Raw genomic sequence first — 14,837 nt, 5'->3', positions numbered from 1 at the left:
GCTCTGCCACCAACTCGCTGTGTGACTTTGAGCAAGTCGTGCCCCTCTCTGGGTATCAGTCTCCTTATTTGTAAAAAGAGGCCATTGGTCTGGCTGCATGGAGCATCCCAGGAATGCATTTTCACACGAGGAAGAAACTTCTCTCCAATCTGTTTGGACTCATGGAGTTGCCTTGCACTCAGACATACAAATTATGTTTTACATCAAAGCAAATCATGAAACATTTGCTGAACCTCCTCTCCCTTCTGCAAGGGGAACTGTGCTAGATGCAGGGGTTATGATGCTTATGTGTTTTTACTCAGCACACGCATACACGGGCACATGCATACCTTTGTGTCTTAGAATTATTTCCAGGCTACTTCAGTCGGATCTAGATGTTGAGTCTCCAATGCTGATGCTCACTTGCAGACTCCTGCAGTCTTGGTTTTATGACTTCGCCTCCTGCAGGGCCAGGAGAGCCCTTCAAACAGAAAGAAGAGACCTCAGCTCAGGCAGGTAATCACGGCTGCCTCTGCTTCCCTCTCACAGGTGAGCATCTCCTGGACAGCGTCAAGCTTCAGATGAGCTGAGCTTCTAATACTACCATCAAAGCAACTGGAACCCCTTGAATTTGATTTCTGGAGACGCGGGCATAATCCTTTTGCAGACGTCTCAACGCTGGCTCTCCAGGTAACGGAGTTTAGGCTTGTTCAGCAAGGGGATTTTCGCTACTTTTGTTGTTGCTGTTGTTGTTGCTAAGGGTGACCATCAGCAGGGCACCTGTCATTCTCTATCATTCATTCTCTTTCATGCATTAGTGTCTGTCTCCCCCATCACACCAAAGGTGCATGGGCAGGAGTGTAAGGGGTGCAGATAGTGTGAGTGGATCTGAGCCAAGGTTGCTGGGGTTTCACTAGATTAGCCAAAAAGATAACCCTCAGAGGGGCCAGACAGCTGAGAAGGCTGAGGTACACGCTAGCCTACCAGGTTGCTGGCCCATGCCCCTCAAGCTCAGCTGGGGAAGGGTGGAGCTGTTGCCCAGGTAAGCAAGAACCAGTGGTGGGTCAGAAGTAAAGGTTGGCTGCAGTGGGTGGTGAGAAGGCAAAAGCTGAACTGAGGTCAGATGCTGCATCATTTGGGAGCCAACACTCAAACTGGATTAAGCAAGATAGGCCATTTATTAGCTTTTTTATTAGTTTCTAATATATTGTCGATATGGGGCCTATTTATTGGTTTCAAGGTAGGCAGGGCTGAAGCCAGGGCTCAAATGATGCTATTAGGACCATGTCTCACTACATCCGTGTCCTCTGCCTCCCTCCTTGTGAGTTTCAGTCCTTGGCAGCCACTCTCCATAAGGCAGCAGGGCAGGGACGTGCAGCTGCAGACTGACGTCTTGCTCATTTCAAATCCAATGGAAGGAGAGCTTCTTTTTCCTAGGAGTTCCAACAAAAATCCCAAAGTCAAGGCTTATTGGATGGTCTTGGGTCACATGACCACCTCTGAGCAATCACTGAAACCTGGAGGATAAGCTATGCTGATTGGCCAGACTGGGTCAGTCTGGGGGTGGGGGGGGTGTGGGGGGGGGGGGGGGGGTGTAGGGGGGCGGGGGTTTGTGCCGGAGGGTGGTAGGTGTGGTGGGTTGGGGAAGTCAGCCTGCATGCATGAGGGGATGGACTTCCAAGGGAAAATCCAGGCATTGTTTTTAGAAAAAGGAGAAAGGAATGCCGGGCAGACAAAGCAGCAGATTTTTCCTACTGGTGTCATGGTGGGAGTCAGGGGCGGGAGCAATAAAGCACCCAGGTGGTCGCATGTGCCCCAGTTGGGGTCCTTCCTGTGATTTATGGTACCAAGGTTGGCCTCTCTCTAAGTGCCTCTTTTTTAGTGAATCCAGTATCTGAAAGCCCAACTTTCTCACACACACACACACACACCCCCCATGCCTCTGATGGATCTGCAAGTCATACTTCACGTTCCAAAAAGATTGTTCCAGAAGGTCCTCATAAAGAGTCCCTGCAGTCTCTGATGGCCGCCCCACTATTTCAGCTACCCCAGCTCCTGGCTGCCTTGAGTAGACCTCCACTCGCGGGGAAGGCCTGTTCCTTCTTCCCCCCACCTCCACTCCTGCTTGACTTGGGGGAGTTTCTTGTGCCTCTTTAGGGTTTATTTGCCCTAAATGGGCCCCTTCCCAGAAGACCAGCCGCAGCCTTGCTTTTCCGAAGCCCCTTAGAGGGACAGGCGAGTAGAGGGGGACGGCCACTGGTTGAGTGGAAGCTCTGCCTCTGGGGGCACGAGGGTACACGTGGCCAGGCCAGCCTGGCAGCCCCGCTGCCCTCCACCGTGGCAGCTCTGTCCTGCATTTAGGGTGAGATGTGTGATTTCATTTGAGCAAATATTCCTCTGCAGAAAAAATACTGAAAACCACAGCTTGTGATGCTGCCTCCCTGGCAGCTGTGGCCAGGCACTTTGTCAGATCTGCCCTTCGCTTGGTTTTGGTCAACCACAAACCTCTTGGCCCTCCCCCAGTCTCTCTCGGTCTGTGTCTCGCCTGTGGGCTCCAAAGCTCTGACTCACCGTGCAGCCAGCTCAGTGCTTAGCACCACCCTGCCTTATATGGTGAGCTCAGCACCTCTGGGTCAATGAGTGTTAATTCATTTATTCAGCCAATGGCTGTTGAGTGCCTACCATGTGCCAGGAGCTGTTTTAGATGCTGGGGATTGAGGGTGAGCAAAGCCCAAAGGTCCCTGTCCTCAGGGTTCCCTGCCCTCTCCTCTGGGAGATCTCCTGAGGACAGGACTCTCCTCTGGGTGTCTTGCCCCCAGCCCCTCGCCTGATGTCTCACACAGTGCTAAACCATAACTGGGCTGGCTTGGTAGATATGTCAGTCAGTTACTTTCTACACCATTTTGTAAAGTTCCCACCTGTGCCTGATGCAGCAGAAATAGCAGAATGACTTTGTTCTCAGCCTTTAGGACTTAGGGTGTAAAGTGCCACTCGTCATGGCCCTGGGGAGGAGGAAGGGCAAGTGTTAGAGATCTGTATGCAGACCTGCTCCTGGAGTGTGCACCTGTTCATAAAACGAATCATACAAGCTCCACTTCCCAGGCATGCTTCATTCATTCAGATGCACTCAACAGGCACCTCAGAGGCCAGCTCTAAGGGAGACGATCAAAGTCAAGACATCCAAAGTAAAGAAGGGGAGGGTACAGAGCAGAAATAGAAAAGAAGGCTTGGGGGTTCAGAGGCCAGAAGGAGATGTTACCGCTGCACAGTGGTGGTGTAAAATCAGGGGATGCAAGGCCTGTGAGCTGAGCCTAGATATGGGCCAGGTGAGGACGCTAGAAAGGACATTTGGGAGGAAGACACAGTGAGAGCAAAGGCCTGACAGTGGGACCCTGAGGCTTGAAAGATTGTGCCAGGCAGGAAGCCAGATGAACTCGGTTAGCCTTCTTTCCTGCAGGCCTCCAGGCTTGGCCGTGCTGGGCCTGGGGCCATCTTGTCTTCCAACGCTGCTTTCAACTACAGCTTGGGTGGGGAGTTTAGTAGCTCCTCCCTTTTCCTTTTGTCTTCTTCATCCCTGGAAAAGGGAGTTTTGGAGGGCCCTTTCAAAGAGATGGTGCTGCACAAAGACCGGGAGTTCTTAATCCTCTCATTCCTGAGATACTTTACAGAGCTTAGGGCTCATTTTCACTTAGAGCATTGCAGGCCGCCGCCCTAGTGGCAGACCCTGGGCTGGAAGTTGGGAGACTTGGGTCCGGGCTGTGCTACTGATGTCCTTAGCCTCCTGGCCTATAGTTTATCAAGCTCCTTCCAGCTTGAGACATTGTATTCCATGTCAGACCTGGATTCGGATCTGAGCTCTGCCAGCGGTACAGCCTCAGTATTCTTATATGTAAGTTAGGGATAATAATAGTACACTTCTCATAAGACTGTGTGAAGGTGAAAGGAAATACTTGAATGACAGAAAGTGCTTAACAGAGCACCTGCCAGGGATCAGCATTCAGTGTAGTACTGATGCTATTGGTGTTGTTATTATTTATATTTCAATCGTATTAATATAACTCTGTGGGAGTCTTCAGTGTATAGGTGCCTGTTGGTCCATGTCCCAAAAAACTTGGTGATGGGGGCCAGGTGTGGTGGCTCACGCCTGTAATCCCAGCATTTTGGGAGGCTGAGGCAGGCAGATCGCAAGGTCAGGAGTTCGAGAGCAGCCTGGCCAACGTAGTGAAACCCCGTCTCTACTAAAAATACAAAAATTAGCTGGGTGTGGTGGTATTCACCTGTAGTCCCAGCTACTTGGGAGGCTGAGGTGGGAGAATTGCTTGAACTTGGGAGGTGGAGGTTGCAGTGAGCCAAGACCATACCACTGAACTCCAGCCTGTGTGACAGAGTGAGACTCCATCTCAGAAAAAAAAAAAAAGAAAACTTGGTGATGGGGTGGGACGTTACACCCCTCCCATCTCCAAATAGTGATGGGGTTGGGGCTGCCTTACCTAAAATCACATTTATTCATTCATTCACCAACCCTTCATTGAGCACTTGCTGTGCCTGGGCCTCTGAGAGGCATGTGGAGTCCTATTGGATAGGATGCTCAGGGTCCCTGCTCTCAGCAGCTCAGGTCTTCAGGCTGAGGCCTTGGAGGGAAATCCCACCCCGGCTTCCCATGGCATCTGAAGCTTTGTTCAACCCTCCCTTGCCATCTTGGGCCTAAGGCCTGGGTGAAATGCCAGAGAATCCACTAAAATGAACTGGTCCTGTGTTGCACATGGACCTAAAGGATGGGGTGGATTGCCAAGTCTCAGTTCAGCATCAGGAAAACTGAAGTGTTTCAGGGGGAAGATCGGCTTGCCCTGGGCGCCAATGGCAAGGTCCTGTTTCATTGTCACCCACCTTTGATGCTTGTTTGGATCCTGAACTGCAAAGGGTTTTGATTATTTCTGGAGGATGCCAAGCCTGCACGTGGAAGGGGCTAGGGGTCCAGTCTGCCCCTGTGTTTGCCTTGCGGTCTCCTGGTAGCTGTGGGTATCTCACCCTCTCTGGTAGCCAGCAGAGCCTGCCATGTGGGGCATCAGCCAGGGGTTGGTGAATGGATGGATGGGTGGAAGGATCACAGTGGATTTTCTAGAATCCATGTGGTCCCAGCCTCAGCCAGGGTGGCTGGAGATACCAATCTGTTGGCTTGTTTTTCCATGACAATTTGATTTTGGCTCCCGTGGAATATCAGGAATTTTCAAGTAGTGGAATGGACTCAAAACAAATGGCTTTTGAGCTGATCAGCTTTCTCAGTTTGATTTCAGGGAGGCAGCCTGGTGTGTATCCTGATTTAAGGACCAGAGCTTGCAAGCTCCAGCTCCTGGGTGACCTTGGGCATGTTATTGAGTCTCTCTCAAATTTTCGTCTCTCATCTAGAAAATGGTGGCACTAATGGCATCATAGGGCTGTGATGAGCTTTAAATTAAATAATGAGTGTTAAAACATGTAGCAGAGCTCTGGGCACATGGTAAATGCTCAAGAAAATGATGATGGTGTATTTAATGAACACCCTTAAGTTATTTGTTGCATCTTCTTGCTCCCCCACGGATTTTTCCAGACTACTTTGCATTTGTAAGACAAAAAAAATTACTTTGAAAAGTTATTATTACACAAGCAATATAGGCTTCTTAAAAATTCAAATGATCTGGAAGGATTTAAATTAAAAAGCAAATTCCTCTTCCCTCCACCTGCCAACCACATCAGTCCCTTTTCTTAGTAACATTCTCTCTGAATGCAGGGTTCTTCAAGACTAGAACTTTTCTTCTTTTTTTTTTTCTCTCCTTAAGGGCAGGGGACAGGTAGGAAGTCAGGAGGGGATAGTAGTCTGGTGGCTGTTGCAGCCAGTTGTCATCCAGGCTGAAAGTCCTGAGGCTGGTGCCAAGGGGCCTCAGTGGAGCAGGAACAGGAGCAGGAGCAGTCAGGTCCCGTAGGCAGCCTGGCTTCCCCAGCACTGTTTGCTCTGAGTCACAGGGGTCTCCAGCACTCTATGGGGTCTCAGAGTCCTGGGGATGAGAGTGGCCTGAGCCGAACCACATTCAGGCCAGGCTTGGAGTGCCAGGCTCACAAACAATGTGGATGGCCACCTGCCAGGGGCCCCTATTCTGTCACAGTGCCCCAGGGCTCAGTCCAGCTCCAGCGTCTGTGACCCCGGCAGCACAATCGTTTGTTCCTGCTCACCTTCTGACAGTCTGCACTCCCAGCTGTGCCCTCTGCTGCCACACTCGGGTAGAGGCCCAGGTCCAAGTGAACACAATTGGCATTAGGCTCCAGCAGGACTGGCACGGGGCCCAGCACATCGTTGGTGCTAAATGGACTTGCAGCAGGTACAAGGTGTGCCATCTGCCTTTACTTCTCTAAATCTGATTTAATCTGCCCTCAGCTCCCTCCATGCATTTGAAAGACATTCAATCCCAATTATGTTGGGGAGTGGATTTTTACCACCTAGGATCACATAGGAGGCTTGGTGGCCTTATGTGATCTGAAACATCTGGGAAAGGCTGCGGGACTTGAGCCTGCACAGGGGCCCCGCAGACAGGCTGCTTTGCCAATCTCAGGGTCTCATGAGGCCAGGCAGGCAGCAGCTATTTCTGTGCCAACCAGGGCACAGCTGTGGTCTTTGGTTGCAACTCCAAGCCATGAGCTTTGGTGTTCAGTCTCCCAGCCATTCTCTGGCATCTCAGGATCCCCCCCATCACAGTCTGATCATCTCTTGGGAGAGCCATTCCTGGAGCAAGGCACCTGAGCTCGTAGCTTTTGGATCCCACCAATCTGGCTGATCTCCAGAGACTCGCTCTCCACCCCTCCCCTCAAGCCTGCTGCCTCTGCCGCTCTCCTCTGCACACTCACACCGCAGCCACCTTCATGGGCTTCAGCCTAAGCTGTCTTCCTAAACCCAGCCACTGTTCTGACTGGCCTGGGAAACCAGCCACCCCCAAGGCTTAGAACCCAAAGACTTGGCCGCCATCTTGGGAAAGAAGAGAGAATACCCACTGCAGAGTGAACACATTGGGGAAAAAAATGTCTCAAGACATATCCTGTCACTCCCACTGGTTGCAACAAATGCATCAATACCTTTCATTCAAGTATTGATTGAGCACCAACCTTAAAGCAGATTCTTTCAGAGGCTGGAGGTAAAAAATAATAAAAGACCAACCTCAAGTTGCTTAGGGTTTAAATAGCAGTTCTCAAGGATGCTCCTCAGACCAGCATCACCAGCATCTCCTGGGAACTCGGATATGCAGATTTTCAGACCTCCATCCCAGACCCTCATGAATCAGAAACTTGGGAGTGCAAAGGCCCAGCAAACCTGGGTTTTGACAAGCCCTCCAGGAGATTCTGATGGAAGCTCAAGTTTGAGGGACCCTGAGGCAACAGCAGGCAGCAGTCTGTCTAATGCACTTTGATGCATCAGCCCATGGACCAGGTGATGCATGCTGGGGAAGGGGGAGGTACTGGAGAAGGCTTGGTTTATGATTTTTTTTTTTTTTTTGAGACGGAGTCTTGCTCTGTCACCCAGGCTGGAGTACAGTGGCCCGATCTCGGCTCACTGCAACCTCCACCTCCCCAGTTCAAGTAATTCTCCTGCCTCAGCCTCCTGAGTAGCTGGCACTACAGGCGTACACCACCAGACCTGGCTAATTTGTGTATTTTTAGTAGAGACGGGGTTTCACCATGTTGACCAGGGTAGTCTCAAACTCCTGACCTCAGGTGATCCACCCTCCTCAGCCTCCCAAAGTGCTGGGATTACAGGCATGAGCCACCACACCCGACTGGTTTATGAATGTTTTAAAGGGGGACAAAGGAGTCTGTGTGTGAGTCCAGAGAGAGTAGATTCCTGGCAGAGGGATTAGCACATGCAAAGTCCCTGGGGCATGACAGAGCAGAAGCATTCAAGGAGCTACAAGTGGTGCCACTGGGTGGAGTGAGCAGAGGAAGTAGGGGAGGGGAAGGGATATGAGATAGGCCTCTTGTGCTGAGTTTGGGCTTTTCCCCAGGAGCACTGGGGAGCCATGAAAGGGTTTATGCAGAGGAGGAAGACAGGTGATGCCCTGAGAAGATGGCAGGGAGGTGGGATAATGGTTGAGGGTGAATAGACTCAGTTGTAGTCATTGCAAGGCCTCCAGCTGGTGACAGGCTGGCTTCTAAGGGCAGAGCTGAGCCTGTGGGGAGATGGAGAAAAAGGAGGCCGGATGCAGCATGGATACCCTGGTCATGCAGGAGTTCTGCCCTGTTACTAGATCCTTCCCTCAGGGGACTCAGTTGGAGGCTGGAGCCCAGGTGGCCATCTGTCATCACTCTCCGTCTGAGTGCCTTGGAAGCCTTCAGTCCCTGCCAGGCACTGTAATTCATCTCTGCATGCTCCCCTTTATCTTTTTGGGGATAGAGTGAAATAAAATACCATCTGCACATCTGGGTGCTAGGCCTGGAATGGAGGCACCTGGACGTGCAAGAGCTAACCCAGACACCCCTGAGTGTGGAGCTGGGAGGAGACCAGGAGAGGATCCTGTCGGGGCCTGAGGTGGGAGCCGGGCTGTGGGCGTGGGTGTGAAGGGCACCTGGCCTCCCCACCTCAGTACTGGCGTGGGGAGCCCCATGGAGAGGAGGGAGCAGAACCCCTTCCTTAGAGACCCCAGCCTTCCTTGCTGCTTTCCTAGGCCCAGGTGGGCACAGCTTAGGGAATGCGGGCTCACCTCTCCCAGGATCAGGGAAAGGAGCTTCCAATGAGCTCATCCTACAGTGAGTCCAGCCACTGGCCGGGAGGAGAAAACTTGCAAACCACAACCAGGGTCCTGACTCCTTGGGGCGGGCAGAACTGGAGAGAGGGAAGGTGGATCCCCCACACCTGGGGCAGAAAGTGAGGCAGGTCTGAAATAAGCCGCTGGCTGGAGGGTCAGATGGGGACTCTACATCCTTTGAGTTTGGCAGCTCCTGCTTCCAGTGCACCCACTGCTGGTGTTAGTTTAAAGGGCAGTCGCTTGGAGCCAGGTGATGCCGGCTCTGGTCTGTGTGTAGTTAAGGATCACGTTAGCCCCAACCCGCAGTCACTGCTGATTTGTGGTGAGCGCTTGGAGGAGCTGTGGTTCTGGCTGAGGGATTGCCAGCCAGGCTCTGCCCATTAGGTCTCCTCCCTCAGGAGGGCTCAGGCCCTTTTTTCTGCTTTACTCTTAGTATAGATTTAACTCTTGAAAGAAGTGATCAGCAAGGATGTGTGGCCTCGCAGACTGGGCCGGGACGGATTTTAAAGTCATCAGTTTCGACTCCTTGAGAAGTGCTCATTCAGCTTCTGCTTACATACCTGTAGCGACGGGGAGCTCACTACCAACCAAGAGAGTGGTGTTCAGACTGCTTTGAAAAAAGTCATTCCCCTGCTTTGTAAAGGCCTTGGGTTTAAATCCTGTCCCTGCTGCTTGCTCTGTGACCACAGGCAAGTGACTTACCTTCTAGAGCTCTGGTTTCCTTTAGTCTAAAATGGGTTTGGTAAATATCCACTTCTCGCTCGTGGAGAGGTTAAAACCAGTTAACTGTACAACCAGGAACGAGTCAGATCTCTCCACAGGGCATAGAAGCTGAGCCCAGACAGTCTTCTCAGCAAATGTACATGTCCCACATCCAATAGTATCAGCAGGATAAATGTCAGCTTCTCCCTGGCACGTAGCTGATGCCAGGATATGATTGGTGCTGCCTGCTCCTCCCTTTGATGGAACCGCAGTGCCTTAGAGACATGGCCAGGCCCCCTCCATGGCTTTTATCCTAACTCAGAGGCCTCAGACCACAGGATGCCCTGAGCTGTCACACGGGCCCAGTGTTCAAAGGCTTCTAGAAGGCTCAATCTCTCTGGAGGCCTCCTTCCCTCACAGAGTCTCCTCCCAGGGCCCTGTCAGAACCCCAGGCCCACCCTCCTCACATTATCAGGCTTTGTGTCAGGGTTTTAATGAGGTCGGGGTGGGCGGGCAGGCCGCATTGCCTCGACTCCCACAGGAAATAACAAGAAAGCACCAGTGGAACGGCTCAGGTGGAGAGGTGGTCCCTGAAACTGGCAGTGACTTCCGACCTTATGACCTCAGGCCTCAGCCCGCAGTACCACACTTCCCACAGGGCATAGGCCTTGCCCCCTACCATACCTTTCTACAGTCCTGTTTTGCTCTTGTTCCTATTTTATTTTTTAAACAGTTTTATAAAGGTATAATTTACACACCATAACATTTGCCTGTTTTAAGGATATGATTCTATAGTCTGTGTTAACTTTACAAAGTTTTGCAACCATCACCACAATCTAATTTTAGAATATTTCCATCATTCCCCAAAGAAATGTGGCACACATTCGCCATCAGTCCCTGTTCCCACCCCAGCCCAAGGCCACCACCAGTCTATTCTGTGTATCTGTAGATTTACCTTTTCTGGACATTTCATGTAAATGTACTCATATGTCTTATGTGGAGGTGAGTGGAGACAGTGTCTGCTCAACGATATGCCCGTCTCTCCGCAGCCAGCTAAGGCCAAGGCAGAGGTGTGTGTTTTTCTTTTTAAGAGTTGAAAGAGCTCATCGAGGCCCCTGAGTGCAATTTTTACTTCAGTGCAAGAAAGAAATCCTCTGTACCAATCTCCACATTGAAACCACTCTGACATCTGCTTTAATACACCTAGCGTCAGCAGCTCACTACTTCCTGGAGACCACGGGAAATTCTTAGATCCTGATCGCATAGAGTACCAGTCCTACTGGTGTCATTTGATCTTTGGTTTTATCCTTTGAGATGGAATCATTTTACAGCTCAGGAAATTGTAGCTCAGAGAGGTTGAGTCACTTACCCAAGGTCACACAGAGGATGGCTGGATTTAAACCTCACGTCTCTGCGATTTCAAATACATGGTTTAACACCTGCACCACATTTCAGCTGTTAAAGATGTCATTACATTCGACTCTGCTGGGGGACTACTCATCTTCGTATTGGGGTTCACTCTGTCTTCTTATGTTAGTAACTTCTACTCATTGTTTCTAGTTTTGCTGAGTAGACTCACACAGATCACCAACCTGAGAGTGGAGTGGCATAGAGACTGGAGAGGAGGAAGGAAGCAAGGAGGACTTCCTAGAGTATGTCTGAGTTAGGACTTGAAAGATAAGCAGGAATTGATGGGCAGAGCTGGTAGGGAAGAGTTTCCAGGGACTCTTAACTGACAGTTCTTTTGTATTTCACAGCTGCTTGAGACTGGAGGGAACTGGAGTTTTACTTTTGCTGTCTGTCATTCGCAGTTTGGGCTATTATAACAAAATACCATAGACTAGGTGGATTAAACAACAAATATTTATTTCTTAAGATTCTAGAGACTGGAAGTCTAAGTCAGAGTGCCAGAATGGTAGGGTTCTCGGTGAAGGCCATCTTCTCCTTGCATCTTCATGTGGCAGAGAAAGAAGCAAGCTCTCCTGTCTCTTCTTATAAGGGCACTAATCTTATTCATGAGGGCTCCATCCTCATGACCTAATTACCTCCCACCTCCAAATATCATCACATTGGGGGTGAGGATTTCTATATATGAATTTGGGGAGACACAGACATTCAGTCCACAGTACTATTTATTCTTCCCCACACATCACCAGTAAGTGGTGGTCCAGCAGCAGTGCTTGATTACCTCCAAAGACAGGGAGCTTACCACCTTACCTGGGAACCTGTTCCATGGTGGAGCAGTTCTGATTCTGCCACAACCAGCTTGGGACCATGCAGGACACAGCCAGTCCCTCTTCATACCACCAGCCTTCAGGATGCTGGGCCTGGCAGACAGGTCCTGGAGGCAGCCTGAAAGTCTTGGCTGAGATGTGTCTCCTATTCCTTCATCCATTCTTCTCGGTGTGTATTGTTTGGTGTAGATGCTGCTCATGCCTGCACACCTGCCTCAGGGATGCCCAGCCCATACCCTTGGACTTGGAGGCAGGTTCAGAGTAGCGGTTAAAAGCCACTCACTATGCCCTCATGCAATCTTTTCTCCATGCACAGAGACAGAGCATGGAGAGAGCTCTGTAGTTTCTCTTCCTCTTTTTTTTTTCTTGTTTGAGACAGAGTCTCGCTGTGTCACCCAGGCTGCAGTACAATGACACAATCTTGGCTCACTGCAACCTCTGCCTCCCAGGTTCAAGCAATTCTCCTGCCTCAGCCTCCAGAGTAGCTGGGATTACAGGCAACCACTACCGTGCCTGGCTAATTTTTTTGTGTCTTTAGTAGAGATGGGGTTTTGCCATGTTGTGTTGTCCAGGCCGGTCTCGAACTCCTGACGTCAGGTGATCCACCCGCCTCGACTTCCCAAAGTGCTAGGTTTACAGGCATGAGCCACTGTGCCCAGCCTCTTCCCCTTCTTATAAAGATATCAATCCTATCAGATTAAGACCCCAATCTTTTTTTTTTTTTTTTTTTTTTTTGAGATGGATTCTCACTCTGTCACCCAGGCTAGAGTGCAGTGGTGCGATCTCGGCTCACTGCAAGCTCCGCTTCCTGGGTTCACGCCATTCTCCTGCCTCAGCCTCCTAAGTAGCTCGGACCACAGGCGTCCACCACCACACCCAGCTAATTTTTTGTATTTTTAGTAGAGACGGAGTTTCACCGTGTTAGCCAGGATGGTCCCAATCTCCTGACCTCGTGATCCACCCGCCTCGGCCTCCCAAAGTGCTGGGATTACAGGCATGAGCCACCGCACCTGGCCAACCCCACTCTTGTGATCTGACTGAACTTCAATTACCTCCCTAAAGGTCCTATCTCCAATGAAGTCACATTGGGAGTTAGGGCATCAACATATGAATTTGGGTGGATGGAGGCATAATTCAGTCCATAGCATGCACCAACCTTACAGGGTTGCCACGAGGATTCACTGAGTGAATGCATGTAAAACATCAAGTGCAGTGCTCGGCACATGGTAAATGCTGTGCTCATGTACGCTATCATTGGAGCACTGAGCATTACGGGAGAATCCTTTTTCCATCCTTGCTGCAAGTCTAGACCCTGTGAAAGCCTGACGAATACAGTTCACATGTTATTTAATGATAGCAGGTATCTATATTGTGCTTACTATATACCAGGCTCTGCTTCAATGCTTCACATAAGTTATTGAAGCTTCACACCAGCCTTATGAGATCTATACTTTTAGTATCCTTATTATGCAAAAGGGAACTGAGGCACAGAGAGGTAAAGCAACTTGCCCAAGGTCACACAGCCATCAAGTGCCTAGTAAGTTGATAGCACACAGTTAAGTAATATTATAGTTAATATGAAGTAATATTCATTAAATGCCACCTGCCCAGCCTGGGCACAGGGCGCCTGTGCTCCAGAGGAGACAGATCCATGACCAGACAGTGGCAGGACTGCATGCTGAGTGTTCTGACAGGGCAGACCCAGGGAAGTGTCATGGAGCCCAGGATATCTAGGGCTGTGGCACCTAGCCAGGCCTAGAGAGACACCAGGGAGGGCTTCCTGGAGGCAGGAATGTTTTAGCTGAGGTTGGGAAAAGATGGGAGAAATGCTTGGATAAGGGGCTAGAGGTGATGGTATGTGGTTACGGGTTGCTGGAGGACTCAGCCAATCATTTCCATTCTAAGATAGTCCAGTGGTCCCTTGGCAGCACAGGGGCCCTGCATAGCCTAGAAACCCTGGGGTGGCCCAGCACTTCGTGGCAGCCTGGGGGTTCCATGTTAGTTCAGGGAATTTCATGGTGGCCCAGAATTTTTTCCCACACTCAAGGGACCTACGTGAGCCTGGGCACACCATGACAGCCCAGGGATTCTGGAGAATCCCAGGAGTGCCATGGCAGCTTCAGGAAGTTCCAGACATTTTGGACCCTGGGGATTCTGTGACAATCCCGGAGACTGCGTGGCAGCTCCAGGGTCCTGTGGCCTTATTCTTGTGGCCGCAGAAAGAACAATATGCAAACTCATAGCAGACAAACCCCTCGACTGGAGACAAAGAAAGCAACATGGAAGGGACCTTATCCAGCGATGCATTTTACAGGCTTAAGTCTAAGGAGATGTGGCTGAAAGCCCGGTCCCTCCGAGGCCCGGGGCAGCTGAGGGCTCTGGACTCCTTAGGGTTTATTTCCTTCTGGGAAGCTGAAAATGAGCCACCTCGAGGAGGTCTGCGGGGAGTGCTGTCCTGACTTGTAGGCAGGTGACTTGAAGAGGACTTAGGATGCGCCTGTTGCCTGGATACGCAGGCACTGGTCGTCAGAGCCCTCTGAGAGGAGCATGGGGCAGAACCCAGAGGGAGCTGTTATCTGCGAAAGGAGCTGGCATTCCTGGACCTACAGACATCAGGATTGGCTCCTCAAGGAGCCTATATGATCTGGGCCCTCCCAGGCTGGCATAGCTGTGTTTGTTCTGGCCCTGCCACTTCAGGCCAGCTGGGTGGCTTCACCTGTCCCCACCTTGCACCCAGCACCTGCAGCATGGGGATAGCCCTACATCTGTTTCTTAGGGGGCTTCAGGAGCTGAGTGGGGTGGGAAAGACCCCTGTATAAAAGCATGAGGACACATTCCTACTCCACTATGCAGCTGTGCACTCCGGGGCAAACTCCACACCACTGAACTTCAATTTCCTCACCTGTAAAAAGGAGATGGGCCTAGCACAGTGCGGGACATACAGTAACCAATGTTAGTTTCACCTCCACCTCTTCCACCTGAATCAGAGATGGCAGCCCGGTGACCTGGGCATGGGCAAAAGGGTGGGTCTCAAGAGGAGAGCCCATCTGGTCCCATAATAGTCAATGGTCTTTGTGCCTTTGCCTCTGGGCAAAACCTCCCTCCTCTGCCCTTGGAAGAGCCAGAATGATCTCTCCCTGTTCCAGGCACTCGATCT

The 14,837-nt window shown here is 50.9% G+C and overlaps 1 protein-coding gene across 5 annotated transcripts in view; it reads left to right on the top strand.

Annotated features, from left to right (window-relative positions):
* The window catches only part of TSPAN18 (tetraspanin 18), a 203,408-nt gene that overhangs the window by 131,917 nt on the left and 56,654 nt on the right, over positions 1 to 14,837 (top strand). For all 5 annotated transcript variants that reach the window (XM_031653531.1, XM_021925865.2, XM_021925859.2 and 2 more), the window contains exon 3: positions 529 to 669. The gene's annotated coding sequence lies outside the window, so the exon portion shown is untranslated. The remainder of the gene's footprint in view (positions 1 to 528; positions 670 to 14,837) is intronic.

This window comes from Papio anubis, chromosome 12, assembly GCF_008728515.1.
Source record: "Papio anubis isolate 15944 chromosome 12, Panubis1.0, whole genome shotgun sequence".
Lineage (NCBI taxonomy): Eukaryota > Metazoa > Chordata > Mammalia > Primates > Cercopithecidae > Papio > Papio anubis.
The sequence above is the reverse complement of the archived record's forward strand: the minus strand, read 5'-3'. Positions and strand labels throughout refer to the sequence as shown.